This window comes from Cebus imitator, unplaced genomic scaffold (assembly GCF_001604975.1).
Source record: "Cebus imitator isolate Cc_AM_T3 unplaced genomic scaffold, Cebus_imitator-1.0 Scaffold1065, whole genome shotgun sequence".
Taxonomy (NCBI): Eukaryota; Metazoa; Chordata; class Mammalia; order Primates; family Cebidae; genus Cebus; species Cebus imitator.
This window is the reverse complement of record NW_016108380.1, coordinates 16091-31716: the sequence shown is the minus strand read 5'-3', so window position 1 is coordinate 31716 and position 15626 is coordinate 16091.

Below are 15626 nucleotides of genomic sequence, written 5' to 3'. Positions count from 1 at the left end.
TTGAGCCCAGGCATTTGAGACCAACCTGAGCAACACGGTGCAACCTCCTTTGTACTAAAAATAGAAAGAGTAACCTAGCCTTGTGACACGCCTGTGGTCCCAGCTCCCTGTGGGGCAGAGGTGGGAGGACCAATTGAGCCTGGGAGGTTGAGGCTGCAGTGAACCGTGTCTGCACCACTGCACTCCAGCCTGAGCATGAGAGTAAGACTCTATCTGAAAAAGAAAGAAAGAAAAAATAAAAACAAGAAGCCACAGGCTGTCAAGAATATTTGAAAATCATGTTTCTGGTAACTTGTTCCCAGAATGTACAAAACTAAAAAAAAAGAAAGAAAAAAAAAAAAAAAAAAAAAAAAAAAAAAAAAAAAAAAAAAAAACCGAGAAGCCACAGACTGTGAGTAATATTTGAAAATCGTGTTTCTGGTAACTTGTTCCCAGAATGTACAACAAAACTCTTAAAATTCAATAGTAAAAGCAACCAAATATCTTTAAAATTTACACATAAAACTACCATATAACAAGCAATTGCACTATCTAAGTTGTCCACACTGAGCCTCCAACAGTTCATCAATTACCATTCAAGTTTTCTACCCCATTACTGGCTCCAAAGGTGGTTTCTGTTTCTGGGTTTCTGCTCCAGTTAGCTGTGATTCTCTGTATCCGCCTGTCTGTCTCTCCAATTTTGGGGAGCAGTGGTTTGCCCGGTGACCTTAGTTCTCTGATGAATCTGAGAAGGGTTATTGATTTCTAGTTTGCTCAGTTTATTTTCTTGTTGTGAGGATGATGGTGATGACTTCTAAGCTCCTTATATGCCAGACCAGAAACCAGGAATCTCCAATAAAAGATTTTTTTTTGTTTAATTTTGAAAGGTTATATTAAGCCTCTGCCTGGTATAGACTCCCTGGTCCTCCACAAGCTCAGGCCAACTCAGGACCCCAGTGTAGCCAGCCTTGGAGGGCCTCCCCACCCAGAAGCATGAGGTACGTGCCTGGAGCCAGCAGCTTTACAAAAGAGCTCTGAGCAGCAGGTGGGTGGGGGTATATAAACTGTGGCTCAGCATCTACAGCTGGAAGCTAACAAATTGATTCATTCATCTGAGCTGTTATCACAGAATGGACTTGTGTACCTTGCAGCTGCCATCAACAACCATCATCCTTCCAACAGTAACTTGTCCACAAACCACATTTCCTTTTTGCCTCTGAAGCTGCATGAACTAGTAGACTAGATTTTTGTCTGGATTCTGTCTCTACTTGTGAGCAAGCCTTTTCCTTTAGTTGAAATTTCTTTATTCATAATTGCCAAAAACTGGAAGCAACCAAGAGGTCCTCAATAGGTGAACGAATTAACGAACAGTGGTACTTCGAGACAATGAAATGTTATCAATAAAAATAAATGAGGTCAGGTATGATGAGTCACACCTGGAATCCCAGCATTTTGGGATACAGAGTTGGAAGGATCATTTGTGGCCAGGATTTCAAGACCAGCCTGAGAAATGTACTGAGACCCTGTCTGTACAAAAAATTAAGAAAATAGCTGAGTGTAGTGTTGCATGCCTGTAGTCACAGCTACTCAGGAAGCTGAGGCAAGAGGATTTTGTGAGCCCAGGAGTTCAAGGTTACTGTGAGCTATGATGGTACCACTGCACTCCAACCTGGGTGACAGAGCAAGACACTGTCTGTAAATAACAACAATAAAACAAACAACCAAACAACAACAAAAAAACATGGATGAACCTAGTGAAGAAGCTAGTCTGAAAGGGCTAAATACTGTGTGATACCAACTGCATGACATTCTGGAAAAGGCAAACTGGAGAGACAATGACAAAGATCAGTGATTACCAGAGTTTTGGAGGCAACAAGGGAGGGATAAATACGTGAAGCACAACTATTCATTGGGTGGTCAAACTGTAATGGTGGATACACAATATTATGCATTTGTCAAAACCTAAAGAACCTTGCAACACAAAGCGTGAACTTTCATGTAAACTATGGACTTTAGTTAAAAACAATGTCTCAATACTGATATTAGCTCATTAATTGTGACAAATATAGCACACTAGCAGAGGATAATAATAGAGAAAACTTTGTACAGGGGACAAAGAGAGTATATGGGAATCCTACTATCTGCTCAATTTTCTGCCAACCCAAATTTTTTCCAATAATAAAGTCTAGGGAAATAGGAGAGGGACGGTGGGGGGTGGGGAGTTGGGGAGAGATAGCAAGGGGAGAGATGCCAGATGTAGGTGATGAGGAAGAAGGTAGCAAATCACACTGCCACGTGTGTACCTAAGCAACAATCTTGCATGTTCTTCACATGTACCCCAAAACCTAAAATGCAATAAAATAAATAAATGGGGGGGGAAACTAGAACTAAATATACAACTACCATACAACCCAGCAATCACACTTCTGGGTATTTATTTCAGAGAACTAACAACTTATAGTCACACAAAATCCTGTACAAGGCTGTTCACTACAGATTTATTAACAAGCAAACACTGGAAACAGCCCAGATGTCCCTCAATAGACTAATGGTTTAAAAGACAACTGCTGGCCGAGCATGATTGCTCACACATGTAATCCTAGCACTTTGGGAGGCCGAGGCAGGTGGATGACCTGAGGTCAGGAGTTCGAGAACAGTCTGGTCAATATGACAAAACCCCATCTCTACTAAAATGCAAAAATTAGCCAGGTGTGGTGGCAGGTATGCCTCCAATCCCAGCTACTTTGGAGGCTGAGGCAGGAGAATCGGTTGAACCTGGCGGGTGGGGGTGGAGGTTTCAGTGAGCCGAGATCAAGCCACTTCACTCCAGCCTGGGTGAAAGAGCAAAACCCCATCTCAAAAAGAAACAAAATCAAACAAAACAAAACAGCAAAACAAAACTGTGGTTCATCCACATCCCTTGGAACACTACTCAGCAATGAGAAGAAATAGACTTTTCTTATACACAATAAGCTGGATGAATCGCCAGATAATTATGCCAAATTTTTAAAAAGCCAATACCAAAAGCTGACATAATATAGCATTCTTGAAATGATAAAATTATAAAAATAGAGAACATATGAGTGGTGTTTCTAGGGGATGAGGAGGAGGTGGTGTAGGAGGAAAGTGGTTGTGGCTATAAAAGGGCAACACGAGGGAGCCTTGTGGTGACTGTTCTGTGTCTTGACTGTATCACGTTAACATCCTAGTCGTGATACTGTAGTATAGTTTTGCAAGATGTTATCATTAGAGGAAGGTAACTAACGGGTACACAGGATCTATCTGTATTATTTCTTACACCTGCATGTGGGTCTACAATTATCTAAAAATAAAAATTGAATTTAAATCATATTATGCAATTGGTTTTGGGGAAGTGGATGAAGGAGGGGTAGGAACAGGGTCTTTATGAGGAGGGGTACAGGCTGGGGTAGGGGCTTGTGTCAGACCAGGATACAGCAGGAGTCTTGACAGGGAGAAGTCAAGGGGAAGATGAGGAGGCGCTTGGGTGGGTCACTCGCCTTGATAGGGCTTTCAGACTTCGGTTGAGAGGGGCCTTCCTCTTCCTTGCCTCTTTGGTGTTGGCAGATGGTCGTCCCACAACTGGCCTGGAGGCTCAGGGTTTCCTGGGCATCTTCACCTTGTCCTTGTCTCTCAATGGTCTACTCCAGGCCACTTGGCCTCCAAATATATACCCTTCCCAGGACAATGACAAACCACATCTCTGAGCTTTGATTGGCCAGAAAGCCACTACCCAGCCAATGTTGGCTCTGGAAGGCTTAGATGTACAAAACACCAACCTGACACCTCTGTGGAGATGGTGGGGGAGGCGTTGCAGTGAGGAGGCCAAGATGCTCTGGTTGGAGAAAGGTAGCATTTCATTAGCAACACTATAGAGCCATCCAAACTAACGTGCCACCCTCTTCATCTCCCCACATTAAATTCTGCTGGGTCACATAGCAGTGAGAGGATGTCCCATCCAAGCCTCCCACCATGGCCACCTCATTCAGTGGCTTACTCCATTCTCTCCTACCCTTCACAATTATCTAATTTTTGTACATCTTTCCAAAAATCCCTCTGAGGTAATATGGCCACATTTAGGTGTATGCAGAGATGTGAATCATCCCACTTCCCTCCTAAAAATTTATCCTATGTAACTTGAAGACCACTCACTTCTTGGTTACTATCAGGGAAAATTTCCATCCCAGCTTCTTTTCCTAGTGTCCACAGAGGCCCCTTCAGTTTTTTTGTTTTCCAATCTGAAATCACTGCCTTTAGGCTGTCAGATTTTCACGCTGTTAATAGCCTTGTTCTACTGAGTCTCTTATTAGTCTTGTTTCAACTGTGGGCATTGTGTTCATCTCGGTCTGTGTAGTACCAGACTTGGGTTTTAACAGGAGAGATGAGGGAGATATTCATTTGCCAGGAGTTGTGCTGGTGTTTGCATGCAGGAAACTACAACCTAAGACGTTTGAGTTCACAGAGGTGGGGTGGTTGTTCAGCATTATACTTGTTGCTCAGTGCAATGAACAAAGAAGAAGACCTCCAAATTTGAAAGGGAAAAGTAAAGTTGTCTTTAGTCTATGCAGAAACTTGTACAAATCTAAAATAAAAGTGCTTCTAGAACTAATAATTGAATTTAGCATGGTCACAAGATAAAATATCAATACAAAAAATTCTATTTTATATACTAGCTGTAAAAATTTGGAAATTGATATTAAAAACAGTATGAGTTAAAAGTAGCACTAGGCCAGGCGTGAAGGCTCACACCTGCAATCCCAGCACGTTGGAAGGCCAAGGCAGGCAGGTCACTTGAAGTCAAGAGTTTGAGACCAGCCTGGTCAGCATGGTGAAACCCTGTCTCTACTAAAAATACAAAGATTAGCTGGGCATGGTATGTTACTGTAATACCAGCTACATGGCAGGTTGAGGCACAAGAACTGCCTGAACCTGGCAGGTGGAAGTTTCAGTGAGCTGGGACTTTGCCATTGCATTCCAGCCTGGGCAACAAGAGTGAAACTCCACCTCAAAAAATAAAATAAAATAAAAGTAGCACTAGGAAATGTAAAATACTTAGAGATAACTACGACAAAATATGTAGAAGATCTGTACACCAAAAACTACAAAATATTGCAGTGATAAATTAATGAAGGATAAATGTCTAATTTATTTGGATATTTATCTCCTAAATTAATGGAGATAGGTACCTTATTAATGAGTTAGAAGACTTAATATTGTTAAGATATACGTTCTTTCCAAAATCACTGATATATTCAATAAAATCCATATTGAAAACCTGAAAGACTTTTTAAAAATAGAAATTGACAGACTAATGTTCACATTCATATGTAAGCCCAAAGAACTTAGAGTAGCCAAAATAACTTTTAAAAAAAACAACAAAAGTTGCAGGGGTTACATTACTTAATTTCAAGGCCTATTATAAAGTGACAATAATCAGAAGAGTGTTGCATTATCATAACAATAGAAATATATCAACGGAACTAAAGAGAGTCTGGAAATATCCCCACACATATATGTATTTATAGAGAGTTCAGTATTGATACAAAATACAAAGGAAAATTAAAGGAGAAACAATAGAACAATTATGTCTGGAATGAGTGGATATCAATATGCAAAGAATAAACTTCAATCCATACCTTGCTTCATAGAAAAATGCAACTCTACATGGATCATAAGCATACATGTCAAAACTAAAATAAAAAACTTCTTGAAGAATGTGTAAGAGAAAAAGCTTTGTTACCTTTGATTACTGTGTTTAGTTTAAGGATTTGAGAGTTTATCAGGAAGGGGCAGGACTAAGAGATGCAGTAACATACAGTCAGTTTTATTGGGAAGCACCTGGACAGGGTTGCATGAGGGGAGAGAGTCATCTTGGGAAGACATAAGGCAAGTAACCTTCCAGGCAAGAAGAAATTGGTGAGGTGGCTTGTATGTCTAGGAGATGTTACTCTATAGCTAGGTTGGTATCTCTGAGCAAGAGGAGAGTTACAGAGGGCAACAGCAGCTTGGATGTCTTTTACAGCTGCAGATTATCTATGGTCAGTAGATATTGGTGCATTTTTTGTGGAGTATGCAAAATAGGTTCTAAATGGTTAAAATATGTTTATTTGGGCTATATTTACAGCAATTGGATGCATAAGAATTTGAGTTTAGCACTAATGGGCTTTGGGCTAACGGCCCTAACTTGCTGTGAAGAGCTTGCTGTGAAAAAGGCCATGGGGATCAATTTAGGCCAATATGTAGAGGCCACCTTTGGCTCATTTATATAGTAGTCAACAGTTATTGAGATACAATGAAAATGCACAGTCTAGTAAAAGAAAACGAATAATTGGAATAATCTTGATACGGTAGGTATTTTCCTGGGAAGTACAGGAATCCTCAGTTCTTGTCTAACTTGGGAGAAAGAATTTGGCCAAGAGATTATTCTTGTAAGCAAATTAATAATTAGTAATGTAAACAAAAGATTTATTAAGGAGATAAAAGTAAACTTCAAGAGAGGAGCACGCTGACTGTAAAATAGCTCTAGGCTGGTCTCACTGGAAAAAGAGCAGTAGCAGTGTGTCTATTTAAAGAGACAGTACACCCTGGAAGACAAGTCAGGGTAGGCTGCTCGAAAGAGAGAATGAACCAGCAGCAACTAGTGCTGGGGGACTCTCTTTATGAGAATCTTACATGATTATTCATGAAGGGGCATGAGGAAATGTTACTTGCAATCATGTTTTAGGTGGTCCCCTTGACGACACATGCTCTGTAGTTGTGCATACGAGTTCCCATGTGTCATATCTCATTAGCATTTAAAATCTCCACCCCGGGTGTGTTTTTTACTATTTTAATAGCAAAAGGCTACTCCAGGGTGTGTTATGGGAGGAGTGTGCATGATCCTCAGTAGGAAAAGTCCCTACCATTGTTGTCTCCAGTTAGGGCCTGGTAAGATCCTTGCTGGGATGGAAGAACCCAACCACAAGGCCAGGTGTAGCCTATATTGGTTTTATTTTTATTTTTATTTTTTTCAGACTGTCAGTGGGCAGTGTCTCCAGGAATTCTTTTACCAGGGGCTCCCTTGGCTATTTATTTCTGGCTATCTGCCTACTCTACCAGGTATACATAATATAAAACGATAACTAAAAAATTAATACAGGGCTTCTAACTTCAGCCCTGACTGTAAAGGTGTTGAACCTTGACACTGTCATTCTTACCATAAAAATATGCTTGGCAAACTGAAAACCAATTTTTTTCTCACACATACTAAGGAATTGATGTTACAGGGCAAATTACCACCCAAAATCTAGACAGTCAGGTGCAAAGAGGCAAAGTTATGATATACTTATCAGAAGTAGATTATTCTAGGTCTGTTACCTGGTTAAAAAAATAACAAACCTTTGAATGGCAATTTAATTAAATTTTAGATGATGAATGTGGAGTACCATGAGAGTGATAAACTACTTGGCAGCCTCAGTCTTGGGAGGCAAACTGTTGAGTGCTTTACCTACAGGAACATTAGCCAGTTCTCACTGTGAAGATCTGAGCAAGCTTCTCCCATTCATCTAGGCAGGATAAGGAGAAAAATAACCATTGTGAAAAACACTCAGAGCCTTCTCCATAACAAATGTTTTCTTCAGCAGTAAAAGGCTTTGCCACAGCTTCATCCCAGCTTGGGGAATGGTATTCCTCCCACTCCAAACTTCTAGCTTTCTTGTCTTTCTGAAAGGATGTCAAATTGAGTTTTGTCTAAAGCTTCCCTTGTACATATTTGAAGTTTGACCTAAAGATTCCTCTAAACATAGCGAAGTATAACCTAACCTGAAATATAAACAGATTGTAATCTATGTTGTAACAAGCAACTGAGTCTCAGCCAACGATAGGCAGCCAACTGTTCAAAGCAAGTTCAAATAAGGCAAATGCCCAGCTGTGACCAATCCAGTTGTTTCTGTACCTCATTTCTTTTTTTCTGTATATTACTATCCTTTACCAGTACACAAATGTTATCTCACCATGTGGCAACCCCAGAGTTGCTCCGAACCTATTTTGGTTCTGGAGCTACCTGATTTGAAACTCATCCTTTGCTCAGGAACACAGGAGCTAGCAAAAGGAGCTGGGGGAAAGGGTGCAAAGAAACCATACTTCCGGTGAAACACTCATGAAGGTCACAACTGAGAGATACATATTCAATAATTTCTGCAATTCAGTCATAACATTATGGAATGACCCTGTTTTAGGAGCAACGGGTTTATATGCTCACTGAGCAGTAACAATCAAATATACTAAGACTAAGCAAAGTTTTCAGTGGAGAAAGATTTTGATTATCACAAGGCCCTGAGTAAGGAGATGGAAGGAGATCCCCAAATCCATCTCCCCAAGGAGTTCTGAAATGGGATCTTTAAGAGGATCATGGAAGGCAAGGGGCTGGAAAGTTGGAGTCATTGATTGGTTGGGGTAAGAGGGATGAAGTCATCAGGATGTGGAAACTGAATTCTTTGGTGAGTCAGCTCCTCCAAAGGTCCTTCAGACTAGCTAAAACCAGTAGGTCTCACTGGTATGCAGGATTGGAAAGAATATCTCAAAAGGAAAGCTTAACGTTTCAGAATGTTTAAGTTGCTCTCTATAGAGCAATTATGGGGACCTATAATCTGATTATAAGGTCTGTGTGATTTTGAGGCAAAGAGGCAAATGACTTTAAGGAGTGGGTCAGAGCAAGCTAACCTAATTGTTAATGCTGAGTGTGCTGAAAGCTTTGTTTGTTTTCATTTCTCCTCCTTTCTTCTTCCCTGATTAATTTTATAACATTTACAAAGATGGTTTTAAATATTTCCCTGATACCTTACAACCACATCAGCTGTGGATTACAATGGATGAAGAGCTGGAAGACAGAGGCTTAATTTAATTGGCAGTTATTAGGAAAACCAAAGACAATCGGAGGGACACAAAAAAGAATACTGCAGGGCATTGAAAGCTCTGGCACCTACAGCTACAGCAAACATTAAGCCCTGTCCAAGACCTAGTCAAAGTAATAGAAAGTATCACACTAAAAGCCTTTTATCTTGGTTTACTATTACCAAATACATCATATTAAGGTTTTCAAAACAAAAAATTCCACAGGATGATGAAAGGAAAAACAGCCTGAAGAGACAAAGCAAGTTTGAAAAACAAAGTATGACACAGATTTTCTAATTATAAAATGTGAATATAAAATATTAGTGCAACCATTGTGGAAGACAGTTTGGTGATTCCTCAAGGACCTAGAAATAGAAATACCATTTGACCCAGCAATCCCATTACTGGGTATATACCCAAAGAATTATAAATTGTTCTATTATAAAGACACGTGCACACGTATTTTCATTGTGGCACTCTTTACAATAGCAAAGACCTGGAACCAACCCAAATGTCCATCAACGATAGACTGGATAAAGAAAATGTGGCACATATACACCATGGAATACTATGCAGACATAAAAAACGATGAGTTCGTGTCCTTTGTAGGGATGTGGATGAATCTGGAATCCCTCATTCTCAGCAAACTGACACAAGAACAGAAAACCAAATACCACATGTTATCACTCATAGGTGGGTGTTGAACAATGAGAACACGTGGACACAGGGAGAGGAACAACACATACTGCAGTCAGCTTGTGGGGGTCTAGGGGAGGGACAGCAGGGTGTGGGAAGGTTGGGGAGGAATAACCAGAGGAGAAATACCAGATATAGGTGATGGGGAGATGAAGGCAGCAAACAACCTTGCCATGTATGTACCTATGCAACAATCCTGCATGATCTGCACTTGTACCCAGAACGTAAAGTACAATAAAAAAAGAAGAAAAATAATATTAGTGATTCATATGTTTAAGGTCTAATAAAAAGAAGTAGACATCACACAAGAATAGATGGGAAATGTAAGCAAAGAGGTGAAAACTGTAAGAAATAATCTAAAGTGAGTGCTAGAATTCAAAGGTAATGTAACAGAAATGAAGCAAGCCTTTGATGTAGTCTTTTTAAAAACTGAATACTGAGCCTATAGACAAATAAGATTTTCTAGGTGGTCAAAACCATAGCCTCTTTCATAGTGGTACATGAAGAAGGACTGTGGAAATCGCTGTGTAGTAAATGTCTTCTGACATGAAATTTCCATTTATCTTTGTTTTGAGAAGGATTTGGTCAGTGATATGGTTTGGCTGTGTCCTCACCCAAATCTCATATTGAATTGTAGTTCCCATAATCCACAGGTGTCATGGGAGGTACCCGTGGGAGGTGATTGAATCTTGGGGATGGTTACCCCATGCTGCTGTTCTCATGATAGTGATAGAGTTCTCATGAGATCTGACGGTTTTATAAGGGGCTTTCTCCCCTTTTGCTGGACACTTCTCCTTACTGCTGCTATGTGAAGAAGGACATATTTGCTTTCTCTTCTACCATGATTGGACGTTTCCTGAGGCCTCCCCAGCCCTGTGAAACTGTGAGTCAATTAAATCTCTATTCTCTATGAATTACCCAGTATCAGGCAGTTATTTATATTAGTGTGAGAATGGACTAATACAGTAAATTGGTACAAGGTAGTGGCAAGCTGCTGTAAAGATACCCAAAATTGTGGAAGTGATTTTGGAACTGAGTAACAAGCAGAGGTTGGAACAGTTTGGAGGGCTCAGAAGAAGTCATGAAAATGTGGGAGAGTTTGAAACTTCCTAGAGACTTGGGAGATCTGGGAGACAGGAAGAGGTGGGAGGTCTTGAGAGGTCTCCCAAGACTTGGGAGAGCTTGGGAGACAGGAAGATGTGGGAAAGTTTGGAACTTCCTAGAGACTTGTTGGATGACTTTGACCAAAATGCTGTTAGAGATATGAACAATGAAGTCCAGGCTGAGGTGGTCTCAGATGGAGATAAGAAATTTGTTGGAACTGGAATAAAGGCGACTCTTGCTATGCTTTAGCAGAGAGACTGGTGGCATTTTGCCCTTGCCCTAGAAGTTTGTGGAGCTTTGAACTTGAGAGAGATGATTTAGAGTATGTAGCAGAAGAAATTTCTAAGCAGCAAAGCACTCAAGAGGTAAAGAGCATGAAAATTTGGAACATTTGCAGCCTGACAGTGCAGTGGAAAAGTAAAACCTATCTTTCTGGGGAGAAATTCAAGCCAACTGCAGATATTTGCATAAGTAACAAGAAGCCAAATGTAATCACCAAGACAATGGGGGAAAATGTCTCCAGGGCATGCCAAAGATCTTCACGGCAGACCTTCCAATCACAAGTCCAGAGGCTGAGGAGGGAAAAATGGTTTCCTGGGTCAGGGTCACCCTGCTTTGTACAGCCTGGAGACTGGGTGTTCTGTGTTCCAGCCTGTCCAGCCATGTCTAAAAGGAGCCAAGGTACAGCTCAGGCCATGTCTTCGGAGGGTGCAAACACCAAACCTTGGCAGCTTTCCAGTGGTGTTCAGCTTGCGGGTGCACAGAAGTCAAGAATTGAGGTTTGGCAACCTCTGCCTACTTCAGAGGATGTATGGAAACTCCTGGATGTTCAGGAGAAGATTCATGCAGGGGTAGGTCCCTCATGGAAAACCTCTGCTAAAGCAGTGTTGAAAGGATATGTGGGGTTAGAGCCTCCACACAGTGACACAGTATTCCCACTGGAGTATTTCCTGGTGGAACTGTGAGAAGAGAGCTATGGTCCTCCGGACCCCAGAATGGTAGATCCAATGACAGCTTGCACTGTGCACCTGAATAAACCACAGACACTCAACACTAGCCCTTGAAGGAAGTTGGGTGGGGAGCTATACCCTGCAATGCCACAGGGGAGAGCTACCCAAAGCCATGGGAGCCCACCTCTTGTGTCAGTGTGACCCAGGTGTAAGACATGGAATCAGAGGAGATCATTTTTGAACTTTAAGGTTTAATGACTGACCTATTGGATTTTGGACTTGCATGGGGCCTTTGTTTTGGCCAATTCCTCCAGGTGGAATGGGTGTCTTTATGGAGTGCCTTTACCCCCATTGTACCTAAGAAGTAACTAACTTGCTTTTGATTTTACAGGCTCATTGGCAGAAGGGACTTGCCTTGTCTCAAATGAGATTTTGAACTTGTAGTTTTGGATTAATGCTGGAATGAGTTAAGACTTTGGGAGACTGTCAGGAAGACTTGATTATGTTTTGAAATGTGAGGACATGAGATTTGGGAGGGGCCAGGGGTAGAATGATATGGTTTGGCTGTACCCCACCCAAATCTCATCTTGAATTGTAGTTCCCATAATCCCCTTGTGTCGTGGGAGGAACATGGTGAGAGGTAATTTAATCATGGGAATGGTTACCCTCAAACTGTTCTTGTGATAGTGAGTGAGTTCTCATGAGATCTGATGGTTTTATATGGGTCTTTTCCCCCTTTTCCTCAGCATTTCTCTTTGCTGCCACCATGTGAAGAAGGACATGTTTGCTTCCCCTTCTAACATGATTGCAAGTTCTCTTAGGCCTCTCCAGCCCTGTGAAACTTTGTGTCAATGAAACCTCTTTCCTTTATAAATTACCCAGTCTCTGCTAGTTCTTTATAGCAGCACAAGAACAGACTAATGCAGTCAGACTGACCACGTGGCAGGGAAGGAAAGCAGATAGGACACCCTCAGCTCATGAAGGGCATTGGGAGGATCCAAGAAAGGGCAACTGCCAGAGTCCATGAGAGAGACCACATACACGACCAAATCCACAGAGCACCAGGCAGGCTGGCACTCAGAGCTCTCAATCCAGAGTTCAGCCCAGTGGGGTCAGGGACCTGAGGGAGAGAAGGGGAAAGGAAGGAGGGAGGACAGGACAATTAACAGGAATATGCTTGGGAAATCCAGGCACCATCATCACCAGCTGGACATGGCCATGTGATGTGAATGAGTAGGCCTGATGGCTGAATGCACCAGTAGCATGCAGGACACCTCAGCTTTGTAGGAAAAAAATCCCTGTTTTCTTCTGCTTTCACACCACAATGATCAACACAGAAGACTTCTGTGATCAAATGTGTGGGGATTTCTCCTCACCAAAAAGTGAGAAATAAATTCTGCAGCAAACACCAGCTAGGTGTCTTTTAATTCAATCCTATTCTGATGCTATCTATCTGGAGATAGCATCCGATCCACAGGTTGAGGAGTCAGTCCCACAACAGTGCCCCCACTTCAGATGCTAGTCAAAAGTCCAGGTCCCTGGAACTACTGACTGATTGGCATCAAGTTCAGTTGTCATGACCTTTTCTTTAGGCTTGATTTGCTAGATCAGCTCACAAAACTCAGGAAAACATTTATGTTTATTGGTTTATAAGAAAGGATATTTTAAAGGACACAACTAAACAGCCGTATGAAGAGGTACATAGGGTAAGTTCTGGAAGGTCTGCACTGCAAGGGCTTCTGTTCCCATGCAGTTGGGGTACAGCACTCTCCTGACACATGGATGAGTTCTTATGCACCTTCCCACAAGCCTCCGTGAATTCAGCTGCTTAGAAGCTCTCTATATCCTGTCCTCTTGGGCCTTTTACAGAGACTTCATTGGATAGGCATGATTGAAGCATGGACAGATGTGTAGAAATATGATTGGACAGGAAGAGTATAACCTAATACTAAAAGACTGAGTGGGGAAACCAGCAAGGCTTGTCTGTTCAGATTCTTATTGTTCTCTCTGTGCAGCATGGTGTCCTCCAGGGTATGGGTCAGGACCTCTTCTGAAATTGGAGTTTAAGACCGACAATCAGACAAGGTAGGTCAGATAATTTCTTTATGATCAGCTGTAAGACAGAAAGGTGAGGGGAGATGAGTATATTTTTAGTTTCTATGGCTCGTCTTAGGGCAAAAAAGAAAAAGGTGAAAGGAAGGCAAAAGAAAAGCGTGAGACTGTGTTTTCTGAGGGTCTGCTTTTGAGGCCTAACACACTCCGACATTACAACAAAAGACTGTCTTCAATCTTTACTATGCTGAAGCTGCTCTGAAGCTGCTTCATGAACCAAGAGCAAAAGGACAAATATTTTAACAAAATATATTCTTATTGTTTTAGTCACTTAGGAAATAACAAGGTCTATGAGAGTGTCAGGAACCATGGAGTGAATATGTATATGTATGTATATATACATATATATACACATACATATATTCATATATATATATGTATATATGTATGATCAGCCTACATTAAAATTTTTCCATATCCTGTCAGGGAGGGTATAGCTGGCTGCCTGAGTCATTCTCTTGACCACTCTATTGGTCCTGTGCACCCTCACCAGGGAAGGGAGCTGTCTAGACCCCCAGTGGAGGCTGACAATTTTTTTCCTGTGTACAGTGGACCTCCTCCATAGAGGTGGGTGCTATGCAAGTGGAGGTGGTAACTGATAACTGACCATTGATAAAGGCTAGGAATACCAATGAGCAATGAAAGGGAGCGTGCATCTGCAAGGAGGGGTAAGCTAGAGTGGGAAGGCCCAGGACCAATTAATTCAGTAACTAGAGACGAAGGGCTGTGAACAATGATCCAGATGATGTTCCCAGCTCAGAATGCCTCCCATGGTTTCTGAGTTCTTGTCACAATAGAGAACCGTTGTCCTGTGACTATGAAAGTGGGTCTACATTGTCAGCAGATAATATCTGGAATAGAGAATTGGTCTAAGGTGCAGATATTCGAAGGATAGATGGAAAACCATGGAGATGGTACACATGTACTTGTTAAACCTCCTCTAATCTAGTGTGTTTTAGGCAGCTGGTAACTTTATACTGACTAAAGTTAGTGAAGCAAAGGGCTGAAGGCAATATTAGGCACAAGTAGAGGATGCCAGGACAGCACAACACATCCCATATTTCACTAGTAGACTGATTTTAGTCTACTAGTGAGATATTTTAGATGTGGAATCCCTTATTTTGATATGGAATCCCTTATTTTAACTGAAGCCTTCCATAGAAACCCAGTTTATGAACATTAGAAGGCAGAGCAGTCTGGTTGAAGTGAGCACTCTAGTCCCAGAGTCCTGTTCACCCAGCGTCTTTTCTCTCTCCTTAAGGCAGTGGGCCCTGATACCTTACCTGCTACAGTAGCTCTGTGCTAGAAGACCTCCCTCAAACGTGGGCTTCATCATGCTCCTGCACAGGCATATATCTATGTGGATGCCATTTTGTCCAATGCTCTGAATCTTAATTTTGCCTCCTGGGCCCTTGAGCACTGCCAACAACTTATATTCCCCATCTCTGCATCTTCAGCATACCTCACCATGTCATCTCTTGTTTACCCAGTTCTTTATTGCCCTACCCCTGACCTAAACACACATAGGCACATACAGTCCTTCTACACATTCATCTATTCTCTATTATCAGAATGGGACTGGTTACCCTCCCTCCCTTGAATCCACTATCTCTCTTAGCATTTTGCAAGGATCTTCCTTAGTGTTGGCCCCAATCTCTTTCTCTAACCTCATTCCAAGCCCTTTTCAAACTCTCCTCTGGGAAAGCGGCCCCTGCTACTGCCTATCATTGCCAAACAGCACTATGGGCATTTTCACTGTGTTTCCTTCTTTTGAGAGTATTCTTAGACCATGTACAAGCAGGCTCAACAAGAGCAAGGAACTTGGCTCATTTTACTTTTACCTGTTGCCTCTGCTTCTGCACATAGCACACAATCCCCTTGGCTGATATTCAGATG